Source organism: Macaca fascicularis, chromosome 13 (genome assembly GCF_037993035.2).
Source record: "Macaca fascicularis isolate 582-1 chromosome 13, T2T-MFA8v1.1".
In the NCBI taxonomy this organism is placed as follows: Eukaryota; Metazoa; Chordata; class Mammalia; order Primates; family Cercopithecidae; genus Macaca; species Macaca fascicularis.
This window is the reverse complement of record NC_088387.1, coordinates 112,364,300-112,380,405: the sequence shown is the minus strand read 5'-3', so window position 1 is coordinate 112,380,405 and position 16,106 is coordinate 112,364,300. Positions and strand designations below refer to the sequence as shown.

The 16,106-nt window shown below is 49.1% G+C and overlaps 1 long non-coding RNA gene across 2 annotated transcripts; it reads left to right on the top strand.

The window, feature by feature from the left end:
* The first annotated feature begins 5,238 nt into the window (after positions 1-5,238).
* On the top strand, positions 5,239-16,063 carry LOC123568430 (uncharacterized). Of its 2 annotated transcripts, XR_012422690.1 has the most exons (4): positions 5,239-5,606; positions 8,106-8,274; positions 14,991-15,152; positions 15,896-16,063. It is a non-coding gene; the product is annotated as an uncharacterized lncRNA (long non-coding RNA). The 2 variants fall into 2 exon arrangements; XR_006691802.2 differs by lacking the exon at positions 15,896-16,063 and having other exon boundaries at positions 14,991-15,877.
* The last annotated feature ends 43 nt before the right edge of the window (positions 16,064-16,106 follow it).

Genomic DNA, 16,106 nt, shown 5'->3' with positions numbered 1-16,106 from the left:
GCTTCACCTTCACCAGATGTCAAATGGGGATGATGGTCAGGCCAACAGGCTAACTCAGTGGGGTGCTGATATGGTTTAGCTGTGTCCTCACCCAAATCTCATCTGGAATTGTAGCTCACATAATTTCCATGTGTCGTGGGAAAGACCCAATGGACGTGATTGAATCGGGGGTGGGGGCAGGTCTTTCCTGTGCTGTTCTCGTGATAGTGAATAAGTCTCACAAGATCTGGCGGTTTTCTAAAGAGCAGTTCCTCTGCACATGCCCTCTTGCCTGCCGCAATGTAAGACATGCCTTTGCTTCTCCTTTGCCTTCTGCCATGATTGTGAGGCCTCCCCAGCCATGTGGAACTGTGAATCCATTAAATCTCTTTCCTTAATAAATTACCCAGTCTCGGGTATGTCTTTATTAGCAGTGTGAGAATAGACTAATACAGGTGCTATTTGGCATTCTGAGTGGGATGATTGTAAAATTGCGTATCTTACCCATTTCAAAATATTTACCATGGGTACTAAATATCAGTAACACCCCCAGTCACTGTGATAACCAAAACTAAAAAATTAAATGCCTTCACATAGCTTCAAATGCCTCCTAAGGTAAGGGCAGTACCATCGCCAGGTAAAAATCACCTTAAAATTTTTTTTATATTGGCCATGTGTGGTGGCTCATGCCTGTAATCCCAGTACTTTGGGAGGCTGAGGTGGGTGGATCTCAAGGTCAAGAGATTGAGACCATCCTGACCAACATGGTGAAACCCCGTCTCGACTAAAAATATAAAAATTAGCTGGGCGTGGTAGCGCATGCCTGTAGTCCCCGCTACTCAGGAGGCTGAGGCAGGAGAATCTCTTGAACCCAGGAGGTGGAGGTTGCAGTGAGCTGAGATTACACCATTACACTCCAGCCTGGGTGACAGAGCAAGACTCCGTCTCAAATGGTTTTTAATGTCCTTTTTGCCTAAGGAAAAAACATGAAATATTGCAACCATAGAGCAATACTTCTGTCCCTTGCACGCACTAATTTATTCGTTAAACCTTTATTAGTGCCCACTGGATGTCAGGCTTGGGGAAAACAGAAAATGCGATACAGCCTCCACTTTGCAAGCTTTGGCCAGGCATGACGCAAGCCCACGGGGGAGCCTCAGCCTGGGTGGTTTCACAGCCACCTCCCATGGAGCCCCTCCACAAGGGCCCTTCAGGGTCTGTCATCCAATCATGTGTTGGTCCTTCCATCACTAGGCCCTCCTGGTCCTGTTCCTTCTCCGTGAGTGAGACGGGCAGCCAGTATTGCAGAGTCTGAGCTTTAAAAGGGTCATTCTGTCTATGATGGGGATAGTCTGGAAGACGGAGGGGAGGGCAGAGTTAGGAGGTGGTGATCCCAGGGAGGAAGTTGGAGGGAGTGGCATGGAGATGGGGATGAGGTTGAATTCTAGACACCTGCTGAAGGTACAGCCAACAGGGTTACACATCTGTCTTCGAGCTCCCCAGACCTGCAGACAAAGACTCGTTTCCACCACAAAAGGCAGCACTGATGAGGGCGGGGGCATTGCCAGGTCCTGAGCCTCCAGCTTCCCCATCATGACAGCCCGCTGGGTGGCCAGAGTAACCCCTTTCATTTGGACTTTGATTTATTGCTGCCTGGAGATAACATCTTCTGCTTAAAAAGGAGATTAATTGGAAATGCTCATGTTTAGAGTACAAATCTTTTTTTTTTTTTTTTTTTTTTTTTTGAGACAGAGTCTTGCTCTATCACCTAGGCTGGAGTGCAGTGGCACAATCTCGGCTCACTGCAACCTCCGCCTCCTGGGTTCAAGCAATTCTCCTGTCTCAGCCTCCCGAGTACCTGGGACTACAGGCGCCTGCCACCACACCTGGCTAATTTTTGTATTTTTAGTAGAGATGGGATTTTACCTTGTTGGTCAGGCTGGTCTCCAACTCCTGACCTCAGGTGATCCACCCGCCTTGGCCTCCGAAAGTGCTGGGATTACAAGCATGAACCACTGCACCTGGCCGAGGGCAAATCATTTTATTTAAAGACATTCCAGACGAAAGCCAGCACAGACAACAGTGGTGTTCTTGCCTCAGCTGAGCAGCCTCTGTTCTTGCAAACAGACCTAGTTCCGATTTCTCTGGATGTGTTTGGTTTTGCCTGTGCTGACGCTTCAGGCGGGGTCCCCTGTGCATCTTGCAGGGCTGCTCCTGAGCCAGTCACCTCCATTTATACAACAGTTCCATGGAAAACCTCAGAGGAGGCTGCAAATACACACACACACACACACACACACACACACACAGAGTGCAGAATGTTTTCCCTGACTGAATGTGAGCTTATTTCTGTGCGTGTGTGCACTGTTAGAAAAAGCATTTGACTTAACAACATCTGCTTTTGAATTTTGTCATTACCATGACCTTTAATGTCTCTGGCAAGACATTAAACTCTCAGAGCCTCAGTTTTTGCAGTTGTCAAGTGGGGCCAGGTGGGCTGCTGTACGCATTAAACTGGAAGAGATCATGTATGTGAGGCCTGGCCCAGATGGCAGCGAGTGAATATCTGGTATGTTTCTACCTCCTTTGGGAAATTGATCAGCTATTCATCTTTTGGTTTGGGAATACATTTTGGAAAATGCTGGCCTAAATGTATAGGTCATTCCTCCATCATGTATGCATTCAGGACAGGAAGCACTGATCCATCACCTACTGGGTGATTGGTCACGACCTTGGAAGGTCATGACCAACATGATCTTTCCACGTTGAGGAAACAAGAAAGGCAACTGTCTTTACTTTTTGGGGCTTCAAGGTGTAGTGGGGGCAGAAGATGAATGACCAGCCTTTGCCCAGCCCCCTCAGCCTCACACTGCTCCTGTGCAAAGTCCTGAAATGCAAAGCTCATCCACCAGCTTGGCTTATACTCTGCGTGGCTCCCTAGGACCTCACAGTCAAGGCTTTGCTGACCTCAGGCCCTCAGGGCTTTGGCCCCCATTGGCCCTTGAGATCCAAATCCTCCTTGCCCTTCATCCTCCTGCAGAACCATGCCTCTAGGACGCACCCTCTGTGTCCTTGCGTGTAAATCCCCTTGAACTGCCTGTGGGCTCTCTGACCACCCAGCTTGGATTCCTCCTCCCTTCCTGCACAATCTCACCGTTTCCCACGTGTTCCTTAGACCCATCACAGGCCCTGATGTTTGTTAGGGACACGTCTCTTGCTGGGAGCCCCTTGAGGGCAGGGCCTATGTTTTGTTCATTTTGATTCCCCAGGGCCTGGCACAGGTGCTCAATCAGTTCATTTGAATTGTATATTTGCTTTAAGAAACAGCCTTCTTATTTAATTTAATTTTACTTTATTTTGTTTTATTTATTTTTCTGAGACAGAGTCTCACTCTGTTGCCCAGGCTGGAGTGCAGTGGCACAATCTTGGCTCACTGCAACCTCCACCTCCCAGGTTCAAGTGATTCTCTTGCCTCAGCTTCCTGAGTAGCTGGGATTACAGGTGCCCGCCACCACACCCAGCTAATTTCTGTATTTTTAGTAGAGACGGGGTTTCACCATGTTGGCCAGACTGGTCTCGAACTCCTGACCTCAAGTGATTCGCCCGCCTCGGCCTCCCAGAGTGCTGGAATTACAGGAGCAAGCCACAGCGCCCGGCCCAGGCTTCTTCTTTTAATGCCCCTTATTAGTCAGCAGTTTTGGAAAGAGAAACAACCTCCCACAAACCTGTGACCCTCTCACAGAGCCTGAGGCAGGAGGCAGCCCCTGGGAGGCTGGGATGCTGCTGGGACCCACGGAGCCACGGTGCCTGGTGCCTGCTGAAGCCGAGTGACCCTGTGTGGCTCCTCCTGCCCCCTCCCCTGGCCCGAGTTTTCCATTTCCATTTCTGTTTTATACATCTTGCTGCCTGGGCCCCTTCTGGCAAGTCATTTCAGAAAGAGGGAGGGGACTTGTTTTTGAGAGTTACCGATACTCCCAGAGGGCTGAGGGAAGAGACTGAGGCAGGTTGAGTGCGATGGGACCGTTTCTAATGCATGGCTCTGCTCATGCCTGTCCACTGCCTGAGAGCCTTCAATATACAATAATGACAATGACATCACCATCGACAACAATAATAAAAACAGTCAATGATTGAGAGCTTCGTGTGTGCTTGGCATAGAAATAAACTCACAGATATGATCTCAAACGCCTACATTGTGAGTTAGAAATTACTACCCCCACTTTATAGTTGAGGAAATAGGAGGCTTAAAAATGAAGCAGCTTGGCCCAGGTTCCTCAGTGCAGGGGCCATGAGCAAGGCCTCTCAGAACTCTGACTGTGGGAGCGTTGGTGACCAGCAACCCTGCTGCTGCCCTTGGAAACCCATTTCCATAAGGCTACGCTTCCCCTGGGCTGCTCCTAGTCCATGGCTGGGCCTGGCAGGGACAGGGAGGAAAGGTGGAAGATGCAGGCTTCCTGTGCTGGATGACTTTGGCTGGAGGATCCCTGGCTGTCTTGCTGAGCTCAGAACTGCATTGCTTTGTGAGATCCTTGCACACAAACTTCCTTCCTTCCCTCTTTCTTTCAACCAGGGCAGTGAGGGGCTTAGCACCCGGGCCAGCAGCTGCGGAGGGTGCACTAGGTCCCCCAGCACTGCCGGCCCACCCGCGCCAAGCTCGAGTTCTTGCAGGGCCTCAGCTGCCTACACGCAGGGCAGGGCTCGGGTCCTGCAGCCCACCATGCCCGAGACCCCCCACCGGTGGGCTCCTACGCGGACCAAGCCTCCCTGACGGGCACTGCCCCCTGCTCTGCGGCCCCTGGTCCCATCAACCACACAAGGGCTGAGGAGTGCAGGCACAGGGCGTGGGACTTGTGGGTAGCTCTGCCTGTGGCCCTGGCACAGGATCCACTAGGTGAAGCCAGCTGGGCTCCTAAGTTGGGTGGGGACTTGGAGAACTTTTATGTCTAGCTAGAGGATTGTAAATGCACCAATCAGCATTCTGTGTCTAGCTCAAGGTTTGTAAATGCACCAATCAGTGCTCTGTATCTAGCTAATCTAGTGGGGACTTGGAGAACTTTTCTGTCTAGCACTCTGTGTCTAGCTAAATGATTGTAAACGCACCAATCAGCACTCTGTGTCTAGCTCAGGGATTGTAAACGCACCAATCAGCACTCTGTCAAAACAGACCAATCAGCTCTCTGTAAAATGGACTAATCAGCAGGATGTGGGTGGGGTCAGATAAGGTAATAAAAGCAGGCTGCCTGAGCCAGCAGTGGAAACGCACTGGGGTCCTCTTCCACATTGTGGAAGCTTTGTTCTTTCACTCTTTACCATAAATCTTTGCTGCTCCTTACTCTTTGGGTCCATGCCGTCTTCATGAGCTGTAACACTCATGGCAAGGGTCTGCAGCTTCACTCCTGAAGCCAGCGAGACCACGAACCCATGGGGAGGAACGAACAATTCCAGACGTGTGCTGCCTTTAAGAGCTGTAACACTCACTGCAACAGTCCGCATCTTCATTCTTGAAGTCAGGGAGACTAAGAACCCACCAATTCTGGACACATTTTGGCAACCACGAAGGGCCTATCGTCTATTGCCAAGCAGTGAGACTATCGTCAAGTGGTGAGACCATTGCCTATCGCCAAGTGGTGAGTATCAACGGACCCCTTTTGCTTGCTATTCTGTCCTATTTTTCCTTAGAATTCGGGGGCTAAATACCAGGCACCTGTCGGCCAGTTAAAAGTGACTAGCACGGCCACCGGACTAAAGACACGGGTGTCAGGCTTTCTGGGAAAGGGCTCTCTAACAACCCCTGACTCTTCGGAGTTGGGAGTGTTGGTTTACCTGGAACCAGCTTCCACTTTTCCTGTACTTCTGGGCTAAACCAAGGGTCAACAGAGAGGAAAGCCATGCAGCTCAGGGGTCCTGACAACAAGTTGGTTGACCCTGCGGCCATGAGCGGAACTCTAAAAAGGCATGTCGCCCAAGCGAGACTCGCCCATCTATCTTATCTATCCTGACCCTTTTCCTCCTGGGTCCTAATGCCTGCCAGACAAACTTCCTCTCACCTCTCTTCTGTGAGACTAGTCCCGCTTCTGAAAACCACCCACTGTCTCTGGTGCTTTAGTTTCTCCTATAAGAATGACTTCTAGCATAAACTCCAGGACTCTGCTGCCTTCTTTAGGCACCAGGGCTCCCAATCAGAAAGACATCATTTTTGCCTAAAGCCCTGTCATGGGGGGACTATCTGGAATTTTAGGATCGCTCCTCGGTCAAGCAGGCCTAACAAAAGCTATTCCTGAAGCTAGGATGTGAGGAGCCTCAGAAATTGTATCCTTCCTATTCATAGAAGTGACGGCAAAAGTTGTCACTCTTCCAACTCTGGAGATCCCTGCCCTCCCTCAGGGTATGGCCCTCTGCTTCATATTTGGGGCATAACATCTCTATAGGACGGGGGTAAAGTCCCAATACTAACAGAAGAATGCTTAGGACTCTAACAGGTTTTCGAGAATACGTGGGTAAAGGCCACTAAATCCGATTTTTCTTGGTCCTCTTTGTGGTCTAGGAGGACAGAAAAGGGTGCAGGTTTTCGAGAATGCATTGGTAAGGGCCACTAAATCCAACATTCCTCAGTCCTCTTTGTGATGTAAGAGGAAAACGAGTGTTTCTGCTGCTGCATCGGTGAGCGCAACTATTCTGATCAGCAGGTCCAGGGACTGCTGCAGGTTCTTGGGCAGAGGGAGAAACAAAAACCAAAACTGCGGGTGGCTTTGTCTTTCAGATGGGAAACACTCAGGCATCAACAGGCTCACCCTTGAAATGCCTCCTAAGCCATCGGGACCAATTTGACCCACAAACCCTGAAAAAGAGGTGGCTCATTTTTTTCTGCACTACAGCTTGGCCCCAATATTCTCTCTCTGATGGGGAAAAATGGCCACCTGAGGGAAGTACACATTACAGTACTATCCTGCAGCTTGACCTTTTCTGTAAGAGGGAAGGCAAATGGAGTGAAATACATTATGTCCAAGCTTTCTTTTCATTGAGGGAGAATCCACAACTATGCAAAGCTTGCAATTTACATCCCACAGGAGGACCTCCCAGCTTACTCCCATATCCTAGCCCTCCCTATAGCTCCCCTTCCTATTAATGATAATCCTTCTCTAATCGCCCCTGCCCAGAAGGAAATAAGCAAGGAAATCTCCAAAGGACCACAAAAACCCCCAGGCTATCGGTTATGCCCCCTTCAAGCTGTAGGGGGAGGGGAATTTGGCCCAACCCAGGTACATGTCCCTTTCTCCCTCTCTGATTTAAAGCAGATCAAGGCAGACCTTGGGAAGTTTTCAGATGATCCTGATAGGTACATAGATGTCCTATAGGGTCTAGGGCAAACCTTCGACCTCATTTGGAGAGATGTCATGCTACTGTTAGATCAAACCCTGGCCTTTAATGAAAAGAATGTGGCTTTAGCTGCAGCCTGAGAGTTTGGAGATACCTGGTATCTTAGTCAAGTAAATGATAGAATGACAGCTGAAGAAAGGGACAATTTCTACCGGTCAGCAAGCCATCCCCAGTATGGATCCCCACTGGGACATTGACTCAGGTCATGGGGACTGGAGTCGTAAACATCTATTGACCTGTGTTCTAGAAGGACTAAGGAGAATTAGAAAAAGCCCATGAATTATTCAATGATGCCCACCATAACTCAGGGAAAAGAAGAAAATCCTCTGCCTTCCTTGAGCGGCTACGTGAGGCCTTACGAAAATATACTGCCCTGTCACCTGAATCACTTGAGGGTCAATTGATTCTAAAAGATAAGTTTATTACCCAGTCAGTCACAGATATCAGGAGAAAGCTCCAAAAGCAAGCCCTGGGCCCTGAACAAAATTTGGAGGCATTATTAAACCTGGCAACCTTGGTGTTCTATAATAGGGACCAAGACGAAAAGGTCCAAAAGGAAAAGTGAGATAAGAGGCTGCAGCCTTAGTCATGGCCGTCAGATAAACAAACCTTGGTGGTTCAGAGGGGACAGAAAATGGAGCAGGCCAATCACCTGGTAGGGCTTGTTATCAGTGTGGTTTATTAGGACACTTTAAAAAAGATTGTCCAATGAGAAACAAGCTGCCCCCTTGTCCATGTCCACTATGCAGAGGCAATCACTGGAAGGTGCACTGCCCCAGAGGACGAAGGGCCAGGAAATTGACTTCCTCCTGGATACTGGCATGGCCTTCACAGTGTTAATCTCCTGGATGACTGTCCTGGATGACTGTCCTCAAGGTCCGTTACCATCCGAGGAATCCTGGGACAGCCTGTAACCAGGTATTTCTCCTACCTCCTCAGTTGTAATTGGGAGACTTTGCTCTTTTCACATGCCTTTCTTGTTATGCCTGAAAATCCCACACCTTTATTACGGAGAGATATATTAGCCAAGGATGGAGCTATTATATACATAAATATGGGGAACAAGTTACCCATTTGTTGTCTCCTACTTGAAGAGGGAATCAACCCTGAAGTCTGGGCATTGGAAGGACAATTTGGAAGGGTAAAAAATGCCCGCCCAGTCCAAATCAGGTTAAAAGATCCCACCACTTTTCCTTATCAAAGGCAGTATCCCTCAAGGCCTCAAGCTCATAAAGGATTACAGGATATTGTTAAACATTTAAAAGCTCAAGGTTTAGCAAGGAAATGCAGCAGTCCTTGCAACACCCCAAATTCTGGGAGTACAAAAACTGAATGGTCAGTGGAGACTACTGCAAGATCTTAGACTCATCAATGAGGCAGTAATTCCTCTATATCCAGTTGTACCAAACCCCTATACCTGGCTCTCTCAAATACCAGAGGAAGCAGAATGGTTCATGGCTCTGGACCTCAAGGATACCTTCTGTATTCCCCTGCACTCTGACTCGCAGTTTTTCTTTACCTTTGAGGATTCCACAGACCAAATGGCCTAACACGTGGACAGTTTTGCCCCAAGGGTTTAGGGATAGCCCTCACCTGTTTGGTCGGGCACTGGCCCAAGATCTAGGCCACTTCTCAAGTTCAGGCACTCTGGTCCTTCAATATGTGGAGGATTTACTTTTAGCTACCAGTTCAGAAGCCTCATGCCAGCAGGCTACTCTAGATCTCTTGAACTTTCTAGCTAATCAAGGGTACAAGGCATCTAGGTTGAAGGCCCAGCTTTGCCTACAGCAGGTCAAATATCTAGGCCTAATCTTAGCCAGAGGGATGAGGGCCCTCAGCAAGGAACAAATGCAGCCTATACTGACTTATCCTTACCCTAAGACATTGAAACAGTTGTGGGGGTTCCTTGGAATTGCCGACTTTTGCCAACTATGGATCTCCGATACAGCAAGATAGTCGGGCCCCTCTATACTCTAATCAAGGAAACCCAGAGGGCAAATAGTCATCTAGTAGAATGGGAACCAGAGGCAGAAACAGCCTTCAAAACCTTAAAGCAGGCCCTAGTACAAGCTCTAGCCTTAAGCCTTCCGACAGGACAAAACTTCTCTTTATACGTCAGAGAGAGAGCAGGGGTAGCTCTTGGAGTCCTTACTCACACTCGTGGGACAACCCCGCTACCAGTGGCATACCTAAGTAAGGAAATTGATGTAGTAGCAAAAGGCTGACCTCACTGTTTAAGGGTAGTTGCAGCAGTGGCTGTCTTAGTGTCAGAGGCTACCAAGATAATACAAGGAAAGGATCTCACTGTCTGGACTACTCATAATGTAAATGGCATACTAGGTGGGAAAGGAAGTTTATGGCTATCAGAAAACTGCCTACTTAGATACCAGGTGCTACTCCTTGAGGGACCGGTGCTTCAAATACGCATGTGCATGGCCCTCAACCCTGCCACTTTTCTCCCAGAGGATGGGGAACCAATTGAGCATGACTGCCACCAAATTATAGTCCAGATTTATGCTGCCCAAGATGATCTCTTAGAAGTCCCCTTAGCTAATCCTGACCTTAACCTATATACTGATGGAAGTTCATTTGTGGAGAATGGGATACGAAAGGCAGGTTACGCCATGGTTAGTGAGGTAACCATACTTGAAAGTAAGCCTCTTCCCCCAGGCACCAGTGCCCAGTTAGCAGAACTAGTAGCACTTACCCGAACTTTAGAACTGGGAAAGGGAAAAAGAATAAATGTGTATACAGATAGCAAGTACGCTTATCTAATCCTACATGCCCATGCTGCAATATGGAAAGAAAGGGAGTTCCTAACCTTGGGGAACCCCCATTAAATACCACAAGGAAATCATGGAGTTACTGCACACAGTGCAAAAACCGAAGAAGGTGGCAGTCTTACACTGCCAAAGCCATCAAAAAGGGGAAGGAGAAGGGAGAACAGCAGCATAAGCAGCTGGCAGAGGCAGCAAAAAGAGAGAAAGAGACAGAAAGAGAGAGAGAGCGGAAGAGTCAGAGAGAAAAAGAGGGAGTCAGAGAGAAAGAGAAGAGAGACAATGAAGAAGTCAAAAACAGAGATAGAAATAGTAACGAAAAAACAGTGTACCCTATTCCTTTAAAGGCCAGGGTAAAGTTCTGTCTACCCAGCCAAGGTATATTCTTATGTGGAACGTTGACCTATATCTGCCTCCCCACTAACTGGACGGGCACCTGCACCTTAGTCTTTCTAAGTCCCAACATTAACATTGCCACAGGAAATCAGACCTTTTCAGTACCCCTCAAAGCTCAAGTCCGTCAGCACAGAGCATACAACTAATATCCCTACTTATAGGGTTAGGAATGGCTACTGCTACAGGAACCAGAATTAGCCGGTTTATCTACTTCATTATCCTACTACCACACACTCTCAAAGGATTTCTCAGTTTGCAAGAAATAACAAAATCTATCCTTATTTTACAATCCCAAATAGACTCTTTAGTAGCAGTGACTCTCCAAAACTGTCGAGGCCTAGACCTCCTCACTGCTGAGAAAGGAGGACTCTACGCCTTCTTAGGGGAAGAGTGTTGTTTTTATACTAACCAGTAAGGGATAGTACGAGATGCCACCCAGCATTTACAGGAAAAGACTTCTGAAATGAGACACCTTTCAAACTCTTATACCAACCTCTGGAGTTGGGCAACATGGCTTCTCCCCTTTCTAGGTCCCGTGGCAGCCATCTTGCTGTTACTCGCTTTTGGACCCTGTATTTTTAACCTTCTTGTCAAATTTGTTTCCTCTGGAATCGAGGCCATCAAGCTACGGATGGTCTTACAAATGGAACCCCAATGAGTTCAACTAACAACTTCTACTGAGGACCCCTGGACCGACCCGCTGGCACTTTTACTGGCCTAGAGAGCTTCCCTCTGGAGGACACTGCAACTGCAGGGCCCCCTCATCGCCCCTGTCCAGCAGGAAGTAGCTAGAGTGTCATCGACCAAATTCCCAACAGCAATTGGGATGTCCTGTTTAGAGGGGGGGATTGAGAGGTGACAGTGTGCTGGCAGCCCTGGCAGCCCTTGCTCACTCTTGGCACCTCCTCGGCCTCAACACCCACTCTGGCCATGCTTGAGGAGACCTTCAGCCTGCCACTGCACTGTGGGAGCCCCTCTCTGGGCTGGCCAAGGCCGGAACAGGCTCCCTCTGCTTGTGGGGAGATGTGGAGGGAGAGGTATGGGCAGGAACTGGGGCTGTGTGCAGCGTTTGTGGGCCAGCGTGAGTTCCAGGTGGGCATGGGCTTGGTGGGCCCTGCACTCAGAGCGGCCGGCCAGCGCCACTGGCCCTGGGCAGTGAGGGGCTTAGACCCAGGCCAACAGCTGCAGAGGGTGCACTGTGTCCCCCAGCACTGCCGGCCCACCTGCACCATGCTCGAGTTCACACCACGCCTCAGCGGCCTCCCCACGGGGCAGGGCTTGGGACCTGCAGCCCACAAAGCCCAAGCCCCCCCACCGGTGGGATCCTGCACAGCCCGAGCCTTCCCGATGGGTGCTTCCCCCTGCTCCACAGTGCCCGGTCCCATCGACCACCCAAGGGCTGAGGAGTGCAGGTGCGCAGTGCAGGATTGGCAGGCAGCTCCACCCGCGGCCCTGGCATGGGATCCACTAGACGAAGCTAGCTGGGCTCCTGAGTCGGGTAGGGACTTGGAGAACTTTTATGTCTAGCTAGAGGATTGTAAATGCACCACTCAGCAGTCTGTGTCTAGCTCAAGGTTTGTAAATACACCAATCAGTACTCTGTATCTAGCTAATCTAGTGAGGACTTGGAGAACTTTTCTGTCTAGCACTCTGTGTCTAGCTAAAGGATTGTAAATGCACCAGTCAGTACTCCGTGTCTAGCTCAGGGATTGTAAACACACCAATCAGCAACTTGTGTCTAGCTCAAGGTTTGTAAATACACCAATCAATACTCTGTATCTAGATAATCTAGTGGGGACTTGGAGAACTTTTCTGTCTAGCACTCTGTGTCTAGCTAAACGATTGTAAATGCACCAATCAGCACTCTGTGTCTAGCTCAGGGATTGTAAATGCACCAATCAGCACTCTGTCAAAAGGGACCAATTAGCTCTCTGTAAAATGGACCAATCAGCAGGATGTGGATGGGGTCAGATAAGGGAATAAAAAGAGGCTGCCCGAGCCAGCAGTGGAAACCGGCTTGGGTCCCCTTCCACACTGTGGAAGCTTTGTTCTTTCGCTCTTTACAATAAATTTTGCTGCTGCTTACTCTTTGGGTCCACGCCACCTTCATGAGCTGTAACACTCGTGGCAAAGGTCTGCAGCTTCACTCCTGAAGCCAGCAAGACCATGAACCCACCAGGAGGAACAAACAACTCCAGACGTGCTGCCTTTAAGAGCTGTAACACTCACTGTGACAGTCCGCGGCTTCATTCTTGAAGTCAGCGAGACCAAGAACCCATCAATTCCGGACACAATAGGATCTGAATGCAAGTGAACCCTGCAACTCCTGGATTGCATGCCCTCAAAGGGACGTGGTGGTGGTGCTCCTTCATGGACTCCGTGAGATGGCGACACCTGGCGGGTGGCAGAGCAATCAGACAGAAGGAGACTGGGTCCCTGCTAACTTTGCAGTGCAGAGGCGCCATGCCTTCTTAGACTTCTTCGTGGGAGAGACAGTCTTGCGTCTTGTTTAAATCGCTGATACTCTGAATATCTGTTACACTTACACAGCCAAACTCTGTATCTCAACTGATTCAGAATTGAATTTTGGCTTGGTTGACAAAGCATTAGATTGTACAGGGCCTCAAAACCCACATCATTGGTAGAAGGAAGGTTAATTGCAGAAGCAGTCCCATTTGGCTCAACTTTATCAGTGACAAAATGATGAGTTGTTTTTCTGTTAAAACAGCCCCAGGTTGCAAGGCAGGTAACCTGAGCATGTCCAGATGAGCTAAGTGTGCCCGACTGATGACCCCAGAGCCGGATGGAATGGAAAACAGATGGAAACTGAGTACTAGAAGCCAGGAATGGGGACCAAATGAGGAAGCCAGTGGTGCCCTGTTTTGTTGCAGCACACACTTAAGAGCCAAGAACTTTTTTTTTTTTTTTTTTTTTTGAGACAGAGTCTCACTTTGTTGCTGGAGTGCAGTGGGTCAAGCTTGGCTCACTTCAGCCTCCACCTCCCAGGTTCAAGCGATTCTCCTGCCTCAGCCTCCCACGTAGCTGGGATTACAGGCACTTGCCACCATGCCTGGATAATCTTTGTATTTTTAGTAGAGACTGGGTTTCACCATGTTGGCCAGGCTGGTTTCAAACTCTTGACCTCAAGTGATCTGCCTGCCTTGGCCTCCCAAAGTGCTGGGATTACAGACGTGAGCCACTGCACCTGGCCAAGAGCCAAGGACCTGTCATGGCCTCTTTGCATGAACCTATCAGATCATGCTTCTTTGCACCTTCTTGTCTCTTTCACTGTTACTCTCTGCCTATAAAACCCATCCCCAGACCCCAGCTCAGGGAGACAGATTTGGGTGTTGGCTCCTGTCTCCTTGTAAGCCAGCTTACAATAAAGCTTTTGCTGTTCTCAAAAGCGAGTGCCATAATATTAGCCTCTGTGTACTTCAGGCAGCAAGCCCATTGCTGGGTAACAGTAGCCCAGAGTGGAGGGAGAACGAGCAGGAGGCAGAGGAGCACAGTGGCCACGAGCACGGTGAACCGTTCTAGTGTGGTGCTTGGCACAAAGGAAGCCCTTAGGAAAGGCAGGGGTTACCCTTATGGCTATTACTACTGTGATTATGGAAGCCAGTCATGCAGGGGTGTAGCAAGATTAGGATTAGCACTGAGTGTGGAGCAATGTCTGCCGTGGTCTGAAAGTGAGGCAAGAGCCTGACCTGGGGCTGAGAAATAGTTTGAATCAGTTGTGGAGCAGCAAGTTGATTAGACAGCAGGGAAAAAATCAACCCCAAGGCAGCAGAGATGCTTTTCTAGCCCCACAGGGGAAGACTTCCGGCCTGCAAGGTAGACACCATCCTGCTCAAGCCTTGAAGGCCCAGGGAAAACGGGAATCAGCCACCATGTTGGGTGGTTTGGGCCACTGCATCAGCACCTCTGAGCCCTGGCACTGCCCGCTGTGACTGCAGGAGCAGGGGGATTTCTCAGCCAGAGTGACCCATTTTGGATGCCAGTACCATGGGAGGACTCCAGTGGTCAGCTCTTTCCTTCCCTTGTCCTATGTGTGCCTTGAGGTTGGCAGCTAAGTCACACCTGACCTGCCCCCCATGCAGGAGTCACTGGGAGGACAGGATAAAAGCAGCTCCTCAGCCTGGCACCTGGGGTTCTTCACAACCTGCAGCCCCCAGTCTAGCTCCTGCTTCACCCTCAGCCGGATGCTCCTCCCACCATCACACCAAGCCCCACCCTTGAAACTGTGCTTTTGCCTGGGCCATTCCTTTGAGCCTTTCCCTCTTCTCCCTCTGGCCAGCTCCTATTCATTCTGCAGTGCTCAGTCCAACATCACCCCTGGGAAGCTCAGCTTTCTTGATTGCTCCCTCCTCTCCTGGGACCCCGCTCATAGGTGTCTTTTACTAGACAGAAGGCTCCCGAAGAGCCAGGATTCTCATCTACTTTTTTCTCCATCCCCATCAGGCTGCAAAATGCATGGCACAGGGAAGGGTTTGATAACTTTTTGACGGATGAACAAAGAAGATTCAAGCCACTTGTCAACAAGCCCAAAGTGAAAATGCAGAAAATGACAGGAAATCATCCAGAGACACTTGTGACAGGGATGAGAACTGTCACTGTTGAGAGGTGCTGCGGAGATGGGTGTCCACGGATGACTGTTGGGAGGCTGACTGCGGGGATGTGGCGCCATTAGCTCAAGAGTGGGCAACTCCCTACCACGCTGGTGGCGCCAGCCAGGACAGGACAAGCCTACGGCAGTGGCACGGCGCCCTGATCCCTGACCCCATGTGGGTGTTTTACTTTAGCTAATGCTGCAGAGATAATGCAGACAGGGAAATTGAGGCCCCAGTGCTGAGCAGACCAATCACCTCGTTATAAGCAGTGAGGGTTTCTGGCTCCACTCCTGGGCCCCAAACCACTGTGGGCTCACGAAGAATCTTCCAGAGTTGGAGTCAGAATGTCTGGGTTTGAGTGTAGCCTCCACCCCTTAATGACTTTGCATTGATAATTCCATTCCCTGAGCCTCATTTTACCCATCTATAAAATGGGGAGAAATAGTCTATTTCCTGGTTACTTCACTGAGATGTTGTGTCAAAAAATAATATATGTAATAAAATGCTTTCCTAAGTAAAAAAAGATTTCCTAAGTAAAACACAGATTTTATTTTATATTTTTAGTTAAGGTTTGCAAAATTAGATGACAGACTAGGAAATCCGGACTACAGTGTGTGATCAGGAATGTTATGATTTCAAAAGAAAACATACTTCAGAAAAACCTTACATGTGAGGCAGATATGATGAGATCTAATAACTGGTGGGCATTGGTTGAGTGAGTTCTGTCTTACCTTGTGTTTATCTTTTGAAATCCAGGTAAGCTTGGCCAGGAGCTGTGGCTCATGTCAATAATCACAGCAGTTTGGGAGGCTGAGGCAGGAAGATCTCTTGAGCCCAGGAGTTCGAGACCAGCCTGAGCAGCATAGTGAGACGTCATCTCTACAAAAAAATAAAACAAAATAAAATAAAATAAAATCTAGATAATCTGACCTGGTGACTTAAGAACACACACACACACCACACAACA